The sequence below is a fragment of the Dromiciops gliroides genome, chromosome 1 (genome assembly GCF_019393635.1).
Source record: "Dromiciops gliroides isolate mDroGli1 chromosome 1, mDroGli1.pri, whole genome shotgun sequence".
NCBI classification, from domain to species: domain Eukaryota; kingdom Metazoa; phylum Chordata; class Mammalia; order Microbiotheria; family Microbiotheriidae; genus Dromiciops; species Dromiciops gliroides.
In genome coordinates, this window is record NC_057861.1 from 151,962,567 (window position 1) to 151,979,995 (window position 17,429).

A 17,429-nucleotide genomic window follows, 5' to 3' on the forward strand; every position below is an offset into this window, starting at 1 on the left:
TGGTAGCATTTATAGGACTGGAGCTTCAGTTCACCTTGAATATCATGTAGTCAAAATCCCTCATTTGCAGATAAGGGCACTGAGACCCAGGAAGGCTGATTGACATCTTCAAATTCACACAAATAGTCATTTGAATCCAGGTGTTCTGAGTCCAGAGCCAGAGTTCTCTACTATCCCTGCTGCTTTTAAATGTCTATATTTTATAGGTTTTATAATATGTGTGATTATAAATGGTCAGGTTAAAAAGAAGTATTAAAATGATAACTTCCCTATTATCAATACAGCCAAACATATGTGTGTATACTATTCATTTGGGGCTATCTTCTCAAAACTCTTTTATTGATAGAGTTGCTCAAACAAAAAAGTTTAGAGACCACAGCACCAGGCTCTGTCTAGTAGCAATTTTATATTTCACATTCTTTTTTGTCTCTGAGCTGCCTTTGCTCAAGCCAATGCCTGGAATGGAATCTTCACCATTTCTAAGTGTTGAAAAATTTTGTATTTCTTTAAAATCAAGCTGCCTTCTATCTCCATCATAAAGTATTCTCTAATTCATTTAGAAATAATCTCTCCTCAGATTTCCCACATCATTAGATATTTCTGTTTTGTATTTATATTCTAGTTTATTTTGTAGTTATTACTCATCTATCCTTGGTGTCTACCTGTCACCCAACTCTCACATGTGGCTCCAAGAAGTTGTAGCATGTGTAGTGTCCACACCATGGTAATACCATCTTGGCATACATTCTAAACCAGGTTGAGGGTAACCAATGGGCCTCAAATCTGCTGATGAGTTAAGGAGATATTTACCCTGAGTATGTGAAGATTCCCCCTAAAGGAATGGGCAGATGAGAAAAATTTGTTCCAATAAACCATGAAGGTAGCAGAAGTAGGCAATGTGGAGCACTTAGATCTTGTTCATACATCAAGGATGCCAAGGTCATCCACTGCATCCTGGGCCACCATTAGTCACCTTGACTTTGTTTTGCCATTGGATTATTTTTTTTAGTGAGACAATTGGGGTTAAGTGACTTGCCAGCGGTCACACAGATAGTAAGTGTTAAGTGTCTGAGGCCAGATTTGAACTCAGGTACTCCTGACTCCAGGGCCAGTGCTCTATCCACTGCACCACCTAGCTGCCCCATTGCCATTGGATTTTGATGATCCTGGAAGAAAGAGTGAAGCTGATGACTCTGAGCAACTCTGCCTCACTAAAACCCAATTCAAGAGCAAGTTGAGACATCATTCATTATCCATTATTTTACCTTGATTCCAATATTGTGATGTCATTGGTCCACTTTGAACACAAAGGATGAACATCTACATCTACATCTACATCAACCAATCAACAAAAATGTATTAAATATCTATAATGTATCAGGAACTTGTGATGTGACAGGTATGATTTAAGGATACAAAAATAAAAAGGAAAAAGACCCTGTTCTAAATGAGCACAAATTTTATCAAGGGAAGACAAATAAATATATAGGTATAATTGATTGGTTCATTGGTTGTTGTCCTTCATTCTTGAAAAGGACCAAAATGTCATCACTATGTTGGAGTCAAGGTACTGTATGACTGTGACTAATCAGACCAAAATGAGCTCAGAAGTTTCTACCATGGATTGAGCACAAATAGTCCATATGTACATTTGGAGTGGAGATGTCTCTAAATCTGTACCTCTCATATTTCTTTTGAATTAATGCAATTCCACTTTGTTCATAGAACACAGTACTTTCTTTGATGAAGGCATGCCATGTTGGCTGGTCCTGTGCCAATGTCTCCCATGTCATGCAATAAATTCCAAAGTTGTTCAGAGAGACCTTGAGGGTGTCCTTGCATTGCTTCTTCTGACCAAAGTAATTTGGGGAGGGTGGCAGTAGTAATGATGAAATCAGGAAAGTCTTCAGGCAGAAAGTAGTATTTGTGTTGAGCTTCAAACTAAACTAGGGATTTTAAGATTTTTTTTTCTCACCCATGAGATTTTAGGTTCCATGAAGGAAGTTGATATTTTAGGTAAAAATTTTAAACTTCAGCATTTGTAATCCCACAGTTAAAATATCATTAGTTATTTTAATGTTTGGGTCAAAATTGCTAGATGGCAATAGGTATCTAAGTGGCAAAGTAGATAAAGACAGACCCTGTTATTAGGAACACCTGAGTTCAAATCCATCCTCAAACATTTACTATCTCTGTGACACTGGACAAGACACTTAAGCTGTTTGCCTTAGTTTCCTCAACTGTAAAATGGGGATAATAATGATAATATCTTCCTTCCAGTATTGTTCTGAGGATCAAATGAAATAATATTTGTAAAGTACTTAGGACGGTGCCTAGCACATAGTAGGTTCTTAATAAATTTTTGTTTCCTTCCTTCTACTACTGGGTCATAGTGAGCTTGTAGTCTAAAAAGAACCCCGCCCCCCCCCCCGATCTTTTTCATAGGAACTGTTCTCTAACTATGCCTCCCAAAGACTGAAAAGGTTATAAATAAAAGTAGTCCTAACTGTCTGAAACTATATGTGAATGCATGTGGGGTGGTGTGGGCATGGTTGTCATAATTGCTAGCTATTCCTCTAGGCTTATTTAAGAGTTTTATATTATATATTTAGGGCTGATTTTGGTCATTTCAGAAACTGAAAATTGGACAAACCCTTAAGAAATACAAAATGGAGGTGGGAAGAGAATTAGGAGCCAACAAAGAAGATCGATGGGATGATTAGAGGGATAGGAAGATGTCATTTTTCTGAACCTTAGAGAGGAGAGAATCCAATAGGATGAGGTGGTTAGAAGTGACCAAAGAAGCAGAGAAGTTCAAGAGGATGATAATTTAAAGGGGGGCACTTATTTGTTCCAAAGATTACATTGACCTTTGAAAGTTCAATGACAGTATAGTGATGGAAATAGAAACCTGATTACAAAGGGTTGAGGAGAAATTAGTTATTAACAGTAATAAAAAATCTCTAGCATTTATATAGCATCTTAGGGTTTGCAAAACAGTACAAATATTATTGTATCTGATTTTCACAACAACCCTGGAAGGTAAGGACTATTATTATTCCCCTTTCAGAGAAATCACCCGGTAACTCAGGCTTACCCCCTTGGTATTATTCTTGATATCCTTAGGTGGTACAGTGAATAGAGCACCAGGCCTGGAGTAAGGAATATCTGAGTTCAAATTTGGCCTCAGACACTTAAACTAGCTGTGTGGCCCTGGTGAAATTATTTAACACCTATTTGCCTCAGTTCTTCATTTGTAAAGTGAGCACATATTGGAGAAGAAAATGGCACACCACTCCATTGTCTTTGCTAAGAACCCCATAGACAAGTCCCTGGATTCGTGAAGAGTGAGAAACAATTGAACAACTGAACAACAACAATAATTATCATTGACCCTGCAATTCTTACTCCAAATTTCCAATCATCTGACAAACCATGTTGTTTCTACTTTCACAACTTATCTCTTGTTCATGACCCCTTCTTTCCACTTACACAGCTGCCACCATAGATCATTCCTTCCATAACCTCTCACCTACATAATTGCCATATTCTCCTGATTGATCTCCATGCTTCAAACCTCTCCCTACTATAGTCTATCTTGAACCTAGCTGTCAAAGTGTTGTTATTTTCTAAAGCAGAGGTCTGATCATGTCACCCCTCACTCAATAGACTCTAATGGCTCCCTATTACCACTAGAATCAAGTCAACAAGCATTTATTAAGCTCCTACTTTGTGTTAGGCACTGTGCCAAGTTCTGAAAACTGCTGGTTTGTTGGTTGTTGAGTTTCATTCTAAAAGAGGACCAAAATGACATCACTATGTTGGAGTCAAATCACAGTGTGTCTGACTGTAGCTGATCAGACCAATATGAGCTTGGAATGCTCTGCCATAGGTCGGGCAAAAATAACCCATGGGAACATTTGGGTTGGATTTTCTAAATTTGTGCATCTCACATTTCTTTTGAGCTATTTCAATTCTACTTTGCTCATAGAGCACAGCACCTTCTCTGATAAGGGCACACCATGCTGGGAGGTCCTATTCTAGTGTCTCCATGTAATGTAATCAATTCCAAAATTCTTAAGAGAGACCTTGAGAGTGTCCTTATAATGCTTTTTCTGACCACCATGTGAGCACTTGCCATCTGCGAGTTCTCCATAAAATTGGTAACTGCTAAGTGCTAAAGCAGATATAAACTCCTCTTTCTTTTATGACCTAGTCTCATCCTACTTTTCCAATCCTATATATAACTCTCTTCCATGCATTCTATGGTCCACCTGAGAGTTTCCTATACCAGTGAAAAGTGCCTATCTCAGGATAGAAAGATAGATAGATAGATAGATAGATAGATAGATAGATAGATAGATAGATAGATAGATAGATAGAAATGCTATGATATAAGAAAAAAACAATTATGTAATATATAATATCTTCCACCAAAACCCTATTTAGACTATCTTATAATATCAACTTGGAAGAGACATTGCGAGCCAATAATTCTAACTCACACCTGACTCTAAATTCCTTCTCTTACATCCTTAATAATTGGTCATCCAGTTTTTAATTTAAGATCTCTATTGGGGGAGAATCCTCTAGTTCTCATGGCATCTTATGCTATTTGGGATCACTCTATTAAAAGTTTCTCCTTACATTGCTTTGAAATCTGCCTTTCTGTTGCCCCTACACACTGATTTTAGTACAATCTTAAGTGTCCAAATAAAATGAGACTAGGCTAACCCTTCATTTTGGCATGGAGATACCCTAGAGTTCTTAAAAGTTATGTCAGCTAGGTGTAAGCTCTGTTAGGTCCAACCCAGATAGAAAGTCTGAAAGTTTGGGTTCACTAATGAACTGATTGTTCATTCAAAGATCAACCTGGCTAATTCTGAAGAGGGTCATCACCATTTTCTTTTTTTACAAAAGCCAGATAGACTGATTGTAACCTGAATTGGTGCATTGAGGAATACTCATACATATTGTAAGATCATAGCTCTTTTGAAGTTTTGAAATAACAGACACCTTATATCCTTTAAACTTCCCCAATTATTGTTGTTTTATTTACTTTTGGGGGGATGCTTTTGGAAAAGTTTGAAAAGTTTCATGTCAGTCTTCCAGATATTTCCTAAGACCTGGGGACCTCTCTTTTAAAGTAGTCAACTCTTTGCTATCAACAGAGATGGAACAGAATGAGTTAATTTTATAAAGTATATTTAGTTCATTTTTCTTTGACTAAATGACAACAGATATCTAGATATTTTCCAAAATCTGGATGTTTGTCATCAGGTACACAAATTGGATGTTTTAGTATTCTGTATATACATCTTGGGCCATACGTATGTGTCTATGTGCATGACATACCAATATGTATGCACTCAATTAAATTAAACAAAAATTCATTAAGTGCCTTCATGGGCACCAGAAAATAGACAACATTTACAGTGGCATGACCCTTACCCTTTTGGATTTTAGATTCTTGTGGTAGTATTCCTTCAAATCCTGCAGACAGATGTTTTAGATGTCTTTTCTACCATAAAGTTCAGCAGAATGATAAAAGTTTACCAGCTTGCCTACACACATCAATACTGTTCCCCATAGCCTATTAAACTCTCTTCCCTCATTACATCCTTTTGACTTCAAGCCACCTTGGCTCCAGAAACATCTCATGCCTACCCAAACACCTTCAACACAGCTCCATTTCCTTTTAATCACTTCAAAGCTCTACAAAACTCTAGCAACATGCATACTCTTATTCCATTCTCTCTATTTAGTTTAACTGATTCCACCTGCCTCTTGTACCCCTACTATTACTCTATCCACTCACTCATGCTCATACATACAGAGAGAGAGAGAGAGAGAGAGAGAGAGAGAGAGAGAGAGAGAGAGAGAGAGAGAGAGAGAGAGATGCCTGAGAGGTGTGATAGGTGAAATTCAACAAAGGTTTGTAATGATTAGAATGATGCTACCTGCTGGAGACTTACTGCAGGATGTTCTGCCATGAGGAGAAGGCATCTGAGGGCAAGAAATGTGTTCCTTTGGCATCAGGAAGTGACATTTGCTTGTGGGAGGAAGAGGGGATGAGGCTGGTGCTCTTGCTCTCTTTTGCTTTCTTTTGTCAGGACTCTGGTTGAGAGTGGAGCTAAAGATGCACTCTCCCTTTGATAGATAGATGAATCTAGGCCTTTCTCTTTCTCTTCACCAAGTTCTTATTCTCCTTAATAAATGCTTAAAAGTCTAACTCTTGCTAAAGCTTATAGTTTATCGGTGACCACTCATTAGATTTCAGATAGTATAGCTAGAATTTTAGCCCCTTACAGGTTCAAGCTTCTGAGAATATTGATTTATTAAGAAATAAATGCCAATTGCATAACAAAGAGGGACCAGGAAATGCATTAAAAGAAAATAATTACAAGATATAAACCAGGATACAAGATTATATCATCTTATTTGTAATTGGAGAACAGAGCATGGATTTTCAAAGTTGACAGGAGGGAAAAGTGAGTTTTAGTCAAGGTGGGGAGAAGTGAATTGTTTTCAAGGTCTTTCCTTTCCCAGAATTGGATGCTGATTATTTGCATCCACCTGCATTTATGAAACAATAGATGGATATATATATATGTGTGTGTGTGTGTGTGTACAGTGTTTGGTATAAAGTAGGCACTTAAATGATTAATACCTGCCTACCATATGCCCAATTCTCATGAGGATTCAGATTCCTTTCTCATTCCCTCTTTTTTTTGTGGGGCTATGGGGGTTAAGTGACTTGCCCAGGGTCATACAGCTATTAAGTGTCAAGTGTCTGAGGCCAGATTTGAACTCAGGTCCTTCTCCATACAGGGCCAGTGCTCTATCCACTGTGCCACCTAACTGCCCCCTCATTCCCTCTTAATCTAGTGCTTTCCTCTGTTATTCCAATTTATCCTGTACTTAGCTTTATTTGTACATAGTTGTTTATATGTTGTGTCCTCCTTTAGACTGTAAGCTCTTTGAGAACAGGAGCTATTTAAAAAAGAAAAAGAAAACTTTTCTTTGTATCCATAGTGCTTTGCATAGTCCCTGATACACAATAGGTGCTTAATAAATGTTGACTGAATGATTCATGTTGTCCCCTCAATTTAGATTGGGAGTTTCTTGAGATCAGGCACTATCTTTTACCTTTCTTTGTATGCCCAGTGCTTGGCACAGGTCTGGCACATAGTACCTACTTAAATGTCTCTACTAAATGACTGAGATACCCAAAGATAGTAATTAATACTCTAAAGAAAATCAGTAGCACTCTTTCCATGTTCCAAATAGCTAGAAATATTTCATTTAAAGGAGAAGAGTAAGAAGGAAGGAATGGTAGTAAGTGTCATGATGGAAAGAAAGCACATATGATTAAACAAAAACTAAAGGAATTGCTTCCTTTCCCCAGCATTCCCCTGCTGGACATGAATGTCTCCTGGCAGGGCTGAATCACATTCACACGAGTGGGAGCTTCCTAGAATGGAAGGAGGGTAGGGAATAAGCACTTAAGTAGCTCCTACTATGTGCCAGGAACTGTGCTAAGTCCTTCCAAAATATTGACTCATTATATTCTCACAACACTACTGCAAGGTAGGTGCTATTATGACCCTCACTTTAGAGTTGAAGAAACTGAGGTAAACACAGGTTAAGTGACATATCCAGGGTTGCAGAGTTAGTAAGTGTCTCAGGCCAGGTTTAAACTCGGGTCTTCCTGACTCCACACCCAGCAACACTCTATCCAATGCACCACCAGCTTGGGACAGCTAGGTGGTACAGTGGATAAAGAACTGGCTCCGGATTCAGGAGGACCTGAGTTCAAATCTGACCTCAGACACTTGACACTTACTAGCTGTGTGACCCTGGACAAGTCACTTAACCCTCACTGCCCTGCAAAACAAAACAAAACTAAAACTAAAACCAATGCACCACCAGCTATCCAGTAACCAGCCTTAATAGAATAACCAGCATAGGACCCTCCCCCAAAGGGAGCCCAGCAAGCCAGGACATGGCAGCAGGTCCCTGACCCTATTTCTTTTTCTTTTCTTTTCTTTTCTTTCTTTCTTTCTTTCTTTCTTTCTTTCTTTCTTTCTTTCTTTCTTTCTTTCTTTCTTTCTTCCTTCCTTCCTTCCTTTCTTTTTTTTTGCAGTGCAGTGAGGGTTAAGTGACTTGGCCAGGGCCACACAGCTAGTAAGAGTCAAGTGTCTGAGGCCAGATTTGAACTCAGGTTCTCCTGAATCCAGGGCTGGTGCTTTACCCACTACACCACCTAGCTGCCTCCCCAACCCCCAGCCTGACCCTATTTCTTTAAGCAATTCCCAGGCAGTCATGTTTCCTCTTCATCTGTGTTATAAAACAGTCAAGTAAGATGAATATGGCTGGTAATTTATAATAGAAACTTGCATTGAATTATCCTTGGATGACTTATTAAATGAGGAATATTATCAATATTATATCTGTCACAAATGAAAAACCCCATGTGTGGATGGATTTAATCTACTCATCATTTTATGAGCCCACTGGCCTCTAGGGAAGGACACAAATCCACATGATGTCCCTGAGTGATGGATTTTATGTTCCTTTCTCAGAGCTAGCTGGAAGATGTGCACATATCATGAGGAGAGTGAGAGCTCCCCATTGGCTAGGCACTAAAGAGCCTTTCTTTTGCCCAGCTTTATGAACAGAGAGCTCGAAAAAACCTGCTGTCCAGCTGCAGTGATGACTGTGAGTGCATGTGAAAGACAGATGTGCAACGTTGAGCTCTCTGACCTTGGTCTGGGTCATGAGGAAAGCGAAAGCAAAGCTCAGGTGAAGAGAGCTTCTTTAGGTCTTTTGCTTCCTCTGTTCTCAGTGCTAATTTCTTGGATGAGACATGCTGGACCAGAGAGCCCTCACTCCCTTCAGGGTGTTTGGGTAAAGACTAAATAATCCATTTTGTAGTACTATGGAACAAAGTTGAGGAAATTCACATCCACAAAATGTATCCCTTATTCCTCCATTAGTTCATTGCTTATGATTAAGTGCATTTCTGTTGCTTTTGTCGTGTGTATTCTTTCCTTGGTGAAGCTATATCTTCCAAATTATGAGCCTCCTCCCTTAGATCCAAGCTGTTACCAAGGCATATCAAATTTACCTTTGCAACATTTCTCAAATATTCCCCCTTTCCTCCTCTAAAACTGCCATCCCTCTAACGCAGGCTCTCATCACTTCAAACCTGGATTATTGCAGGTGGATCTACCTGCCTCAAGCCACTCCGATCCATCCGCCATTTAGCCACTAAAGTGATTTTCCTGAAGTGCAGTTTTTATCATGGTACTACCAACTCAATAAACTCCAGGGATCTGGAATCAAACAAAGCCCTTCTTCCTACTTTTCCAATTTTCCTACATCTTCTTGTTGTTTAGTCATTTCAATTGCATTTGACTCTTTGTGACTCCATATGGAGTTTTCTTGGCAAAGGAACTGGAGCCGTTTGCCATTTCCTTCTCCAGTTCATCTTGAGAAAAATGAGGAAAGTAAGGTAAATAGGGTTAAGCAATTTGCCCATCGTCACACAACACCTCACTCCTCAATATGTACTTTTCAACCCAGTGACACTGGTCTCTTGGCTATTCTATGAACAAGAAACTTCATCTCTTGGCTCTGGGTATTTTCTCTGGCTGTCCCTCATGCCTGCAAAGGAGTTTTTTTCTCTGCTCTGACTACTGATCTCTCTAACTTCCTTTAAATCTGAACTAAAATCCCATCTTCTAGAGGACTTCTTTCCCAACCCCTCTTAATTCCAGTGCCTTCCCTCTGTTAATTATCTCCTACTTATCTTTTATATAGTTTCCTATGTATATATTTGTTTGCATGTTTCCCCCTGAAAAGGTAGGTTGGAGTCAGGTTGTGTAGAGCTTTAAAAGCTAAACAGAGCAGTTTTTTATCCTAGAGGCAATAAGAAATCACTGAATTTGGTTGAATAGCGAAGTCCCTGGTCAGATCTGCATTTAAGAAAAAAATCACTTTGGCAGCAGTATTTAGGATGGATTGTAGAGTGCAGAGACTTGAGGTAGGGAGACTAATTAGGAAGCTATTGCAATAATCAAGTCTGCAGAGCCTGAACTAAAGTAGTAGCTATTCGAATAAAGAAGGGGGGTAAAATTGTCAATATAGAAAGGGCAAAATTTGTCAAATGACTGGATATGTAGAATAAGGGAGAGTGAGAAGTATAGGGTAATACAGAGATTATGAGCCAAAAAGACTAGAAGGATGGTGGTACCTTGGACACAAATAGAAAAATTTGAAAGAAGTGTTTAGGAAAAAGGGAAATGAATTCAGCTTTACACATGTTGAGTTTAAAATGTCTCCAAGATATGAAGTTTGAAATGTCCAATTGGTAATAGGTAATATGAAACTAGGAGATTGCTGATAAATGTTTAACAAATGGTTCTCTGGAGAAATAAATAAATAAATACACATGTATGTGTATACACTCACTCACAGCACACATTTAAGTTTAATTTTCATTATTAACATTTCCTCCATGGCATTCTTAAGTCTAGACAATCAACAAAGCAAGCCTTGATTTACCAATTTCTGATGTATAAGGGCTCACACTGAAAATTGAGCTAGATAGAGAGATCAGAATTATTTACATAGTTAAATCCATGATAACTGATAAAATTATGAAGAAAAAGAATATAGGGGGAGAAAGGGGCTCAGGACAGAATCCTGGAGGAACATCAACAATTAGACAGCAAGATGTATATGATGAGCTAGCAAAAGAGACTGAGATGTAGGAAGAAGACCAAGAAAGAGCAATGTCACACAAAAAAATAGAGTGGAAAGAATATCCAGGAGAGTATAGTCAATGATGTCAAATGTAGAAGATAGGGCAAGAAGAATGAGAAACGAGAAAAGATCACAACGTTTGGCAACTAAGAAGTAACTTTGGAGAGAATAGATTCAGTTGAATGATGAGGTCAGAAACCAGGTTACAGAGTTAAGAAATGACTAAGAGAAGAAGAAGTAAAGGCAGTGAATGTGAATACCTTTTTTTTTTCAAGGAATCTGTCTGAAAAAGGGAGTATAGACAGAGAAGTTCATTATAAGGTCTTATGAAGACTTTATTAAGAATGGAGGATATTGACATGTTTGGGCATGTTTGAAGTTTGGCTGTGTTTGAAGGCAGGATGGAAGAAACCAGTATATAGTGAAAAGTTGAAGATTATAGAGAGAAGAAAGGTGATCAAGGATATCATCAATCTGGTAGAGGAGATGGGAAGGGTTGGGACCAAGTCTACATATAGAAAGGTCATCCTGGGGCAGCTAGGTGGGGCAGTGGGTAGAGCACCGGCCCTGGAGTCAGGAGGACCTGAGTTCAAATCCAGCCTCAGGCACTTGACACTCACTAGCTGTGTGACCCTGGGCAAGTCACTTAACTCCAATCGCCTCACCCGCCCCCGCCCCCAAAAAAGAAAGAAAGGTCATTCTTGGCAAGCTTGAGGGTCACTTCTTTATCAGCGATTCATGAAAAGAATGAAAGAATGAGGGATGGTGCCAAAAAGATTTGAGATGAAGATAATGGAAGGAGGGATGTTCATAAATAGCCTCATTTTTTTCAGCAGAGTAAGAAGCAAGGACCTTATTTGATGATGGTGGAGGAGAGGAAGATGTATGGGCAGATGGAAAATAGAATACAAAAGGAACTATTTGGAATAGCTTTGGTGGCAAGTAAGATAGAGAATTAATTGTGGAGGAATATAAAGTCTGCTTTGTTTCAATTGGGGACCCCACTGAGGTTAGTTAAAATGAATGCTTGATGTACTCATTCAGGATGATGTATGCCTTCCTCCAGCTAGATGGTGCAGTGGATAGAGCACTGCTCCTGAAGTTGGGAGGACCTGAATTCAAATCTCACCTCAGACACTTACTAGCTGTGTGACCCTGGGCAAGTTTCTTAACCCCAAATTGCCTTAAACATCTGGGGCCATCTCCAGTTGTCCTGATAACATAACTTGCCACTGGACCCAGATGCCTCTGGAGGAGAAGGTGAAGCTGGTGACTTTGCACAGCCCTTCCTCACTTAAATCCAATTCAGCATAAATCATGACATCTGTCATTGTTCTCTTTGAGAACAAAGGGCAAGGGGCAGCTAGATGGCTTAGTGGATAAAGCACAGGCCTTGGATTCATGAGGACCTGAGTTCAAATCCGGCCTCAGACACTTGACATTTACTAGCTGTGTGACCCTGGGCAAGTCACATAACTCCCATTGCCTGACCAAAAAAAAAAAAAAAAAGAAAGGAAAAAGAGAACAAAGGGCAAACAACAACAACAACAATGGCTTCCTCAAGTTTCATTCAGTACCTCATGAGTAGGAGCAAAGGAAACAAATGATGAGATTAATATAGTACTGAGGTTTCACAAGAAAAGAGTGGTATCAAGGTAGGGAGGCAATGTATTCAAAAGTGGAGGCCTCCTGCTGAAAGTGACATTTAAGCTTAATCTTAAAACATGGATTCTAAGAGGTAGATGTGAAGAAGGAAAGCATTTAAGGCATTAGGGATATCTAATGAAAAGGCACAGAGACAGAAGATAGAGTGTCCTAGAACCCCAAGCCTTGATATAGCAAAATTTTTAGGTTTAGCCAAGTGTCTTTTCATTACACCAAGATAGCTGGGAGTAGAGCTAGAGTGGAAGGATAGGTCCAACATTACTACCAATTGTGTAGGGTATACCAAGAAGAATGACCAATAGGAGTGAAGCAGGAGTTCTACCAGTATATACAGTGAAGAGGAGAACATCAACAAGAAAGAGGAAAAGCAATAAGGGATTGAGAAAATTGAAGCTATATGGACCAACAGAGTTAGAAATAATATTAAAAATAGATAGAATAAAAAAAATAGATAGAATATATTTATTCAGTGAGAGAGTGTCCTATGCTTAAAGAATCAGCTTTCTGATGCTTCTTTTAGAAGAGGGTTAGCCTTAGCCCTTTATAATTTTTTAAAGGGCAGCTTGAAGAGACACAACAAAGGGCAAAACTAGAGATGATATTAAGATGGTCACCTTGATAAAACCTTCCTTTAAGAAATTCAAGTCAATTAAACATTTATCTAATCCCTATCATGAAGAGCACACACAAATAATAAGTACTTACAAAGTTGAATTAAGAAGTGGTCTTTGACATGAAGTTTACAATCTAGTGGTACATAGTAGTAGTTAATGGACATGCTTTGTGGATTCCGAGGGGAGAGGAGAGGAAATATGTAGCAATTGGATAAACTACACAAAACATTATGCCCCTGTTTATTTTTACCCCATTAAAAATATTACCTACTCTATGGGTAAGTCACTTTTATAATTTAAAATGAGGCGAAAGATCTTATATAGACATTTTTCCAAAACTGAAAGAGAACCTTTATCCCTATCTGAAAATTGTTCAAAAATTTCTGTCATGGGTAATGAGTGAGGACCAGAAATGTTTTGCCTTGATCATTTATGTTCACTCTCCTGTCTTTGTTGAGCTGGGAACACAGCCAATGGCAGAGCTCACTGGACAAAGAATATGGCCACTCCCCACAAAAGGGATCACTTTCAGAAGTGTGACAGATACAGGTAGAATTTGGCAACAATACTGGCGAGTAGGTAGCTAAGACAAAAACCAGTTGGTATGGGCAGCTAGGTGGCACAGTGGATAGAGCACAGGCCCTGGAGTCAGGAGGACCTGAGTTCAAATCCAGCCTCAAACACTTGACACTTACTATCTTTGTGACCCTGGGCAAGTCACTTAAACCCAATTGCCTCACACATACACACACACAACAACAACAACAACAACAACAACACAAAAACAAAATAATTGGTACAGTGACAATGGGTACCACAGGATTTTAGATTTGGAAGCAACCTCAGAGGGCATTTAATCCAACCTATACATGAATAGAATTACTACTATGCCATATTTGATAAGTGGTCATCTAACCTTTGCCTGAAGATCTCTAAGAAGAGGGAGTCCACCACCTCCTGAGGCAGCCCAGTCTACTTTGGTATACCTCTCATCATCAGGAAGTTTTTCTTGACATCAAGTTTAAATTTGCCTCTTTGTAAATTCCATAAGTTGTTCTCATTTCTCTCTTCTAGGACCAAGGTGAACAAGCCTAATTCATATGCCATTTGACAGGCCTTTGAAAACTTGGAAGACAGCTTCCATGTCCCCACCCCCCACCCCCAATTTTCTCTTCTCTAGTCAAAACTGATGTCAATCCACAAAAAGACTGGAGTTGAATATTACTTAGTGTTGCCAGCTAGAAGCAATTTGCTTCACTCATTCATACTCAGTTTGAAAGTCTTGAGTAAGGTGTCTTCACTTCCCTACATGAATGTGCCAGCTAGCTATACTATTGATGATGTCAGTGGCATAGCTTATTACACACTTATTGCCCTGACTGATAAAAACCATCTCAATCTGAATTGCTCCATGCAAAATGTTTTGATGTCTTGTAAAAAGCGCTGTCAAGAGAAATCAGAAATACTGAAATGCTTCTGTGGAAAATTACCTAAAGTTTCTGCAACTAAACCACCAAAGAAAGCAAATTGTGGTCACATCCAAAGTAGCTCATTTTGGAAAGGAAGAAACCAAGATTCAGAAAAGGTACATGTTTTGCCAGGTCACATAGTTGATGAAGCAGAGCTGAAACATGAGCCCAGATCTTACAACAGGAGATAATGTTCAGATCTAATGGCAATTAAGAATTGGTTGTGGGGGCAGCTAGATGGCGCAGTGGTTAAAGCACCGGCCCTGGATTCAGGAGTACCTGAGTTCAAATCCGGCCTCAGACACTTGACACTTACTAGCTGTGTGACCCTGGGCAAGTCACTTAACCCCAATTGCCTCACTTAAAAAAAAAAAAAAAGAATTGGTTGTGGCTATGAATAAATAAACCCACAGTTAAGATCAGACTTTTTCTACTATTGTATGCTGTGGTATAGCTACTAGCCTAGACATAGAAGGTACTACTTATTTACCTTTGTTATTATTGCTTCTTTGGGCTTAGATATGATTGTTTAAGCCTAAGAGGCAGAAAGATGGCACAATTGATAGTGCCCTGGACCTGAAATCAGATGAATTGGGTTCCTATTCAATTTCAGATACTGACTCTGGGAAAATCCATGTGCCTCAATTCCCTCGACTGTAAAATAATAGCACCTACCTACCAGGGTTATTATGAGGCTCAAATGAGATAATATGTGGTGAATCCTTTTTTTTTCTTTTTCTTTTTTTTTTTTTTTGGTGAGGCAGTTGGGGTTAAGTGACTTGCCCAGGGTCACACAGCTAGTAAGTGTCAAGTGTCTGAAGTAGGATTTGAACTCCATTCCTCCTGAATCCAAGGCCAGTGTTTTATCCACTCCGCCACCTAGCTGCCCCTATTTGGTGAATTCTTAACAAAGTACCTGGCATATAACAGACACAATAAATTTTTAGAAAATAATTTTCAGAAAAATTTCAGAAAACCCTGAAAAGACTTACATGAACTGATGCAATGTGAAGTAAGAAGAACAAGGAGAATGTTGTACACAGTAACAGCAATATTTTTTTTACAATGAAGTAGTGTGAATGACCTAGCTATTCTCAGAAATACAATGATCCAAGAAAATCCCAAAGGACTAATGATGAAGCATGCTGCCTCCAGAGAAAGAACTGATATTGTGTGAATATAGATTGAAGCATGCTATTTTTTTACTTTCTTTCTTTTTTTCTTTTATTTGAGTCTTGTACAAAATGACTAATGTGGAAATGTTTTACATGATTGCACATGTATAATCTATATCTGATTGCTAATGATCTCAGGGAAAGGAACGAGCAGAAGGGAGAGAGGAGGGATGGTGGAACAGATAAAATTTGGAACCCAAAACATTAAAAAATGTTCAAAATTGTTTTGACATGTAATTGGGCAACAACAAAATACACTTGTAGAAAATGCTTATTTCCTTGCTTAAGCTAGCAATAGGATAAGGATTGATATACATCTTGGCCAGATTAAAAATATGAATATTCTTTATGAAGATTCAAAGACACAAACCAGCAGAGTTCAACATTAGGATGAACAAAATAAAAGCAGACATGATCACAAAGCAAGAGTTGAGATGATAAAAATGGTCAGAAGCTTAAAACTAAAAAGGAGGTGGGTGGAACATGTGGGAGGATACAGCAACATTGGTTGTACTAGGCTTCTAACAGAGAGGTTAAAATCTTACAAGAAAGTGTCAACAGTGACTCAATGCAAAAGACAATGAAAATTTGAGAGTTGTGTCATGCAGGGATTATTTATATGCAAGGGACAGGGACAAAAACTAGGTCTGTGATTTCATTTCTATAGGGAGCTCCTAGGTAAGAAAACTCCATCCTTCAATGCAGGTTGGCACCTTTTCTATAACTAAAAGAGTCTGAGAAAGGGGATCTTTTCTTGAGGTCTGGGAACCTGTTGTTTTTTCCCTAATATTTCAAAAACTACATTTCAATATAATTGATTTCCTTTTTGATCTTATGTTTTTTATTTTATATATTTAAAAACATTCTCAGAAGGGGCATATAGACTTCACCTAACTACCAACAGAGTCCATCACACACACACACACACACACACACACACACACACAGCACCTCTGTCTTAAAGGGTTGTCTAGAACACCCCCAGGTTAAGTGATTTGCCCAGTATCACATAGCCAGTAATTACTAGGGACAGGTCATTAACCCAAACCTTCCTGTCTCTAATGCATTTTTTAATTCTATTATACCATGCTGCCTCCTCAATAAGAATAACTTTTATTTATGTGGTGTTCTAAGGGTTGAAAAATAGTTTCCTCCATAGTTCTGTGAGGTTTAGAATACAACATTATCCCCATTTATCTGGAACCCAGAAAGCCTTCATGTGCTGCCTAAAATCATACAGCTAACAGGTATTAGACCCAAGACTTTTGACTATACATTCTGGGCTCTTTCTTCCAGACCACACTTCTTTGCTTCTCATTGAGAGAAATAATTATTTCTCTCATACATTAATAGCCAATTATTGAATTAGGACTAAGGTTTCTCCCCTCTTATTTCCTCATTCCCCATAGGCTATTCAGTCAGCCTTTGAAGGCAGTACAAGGCTGATAAAGAGATGACATCTTGGGCAGATACACCCTACTGGGAAAACTTATATCTGATTAAAAGGTGAAGATATTCTAGTCAGATGAAATCCAGCCCATTGTGTTTTAATCAGTCAGGTCTAACAAGGTCCCCTTGTGTCTAGATTGCCCTAGGTGGGGTAAGTTGGATAAGAAAGGTCTCTTTTTCCAAGACTTAGTGATCAGAATCATGTACCCCCAATCTCTCATTAGAATAAGCACACCTCTCATTATAATATTAATCCTCTCATTCATTTTTTTTTTTGGTGAGGCAAT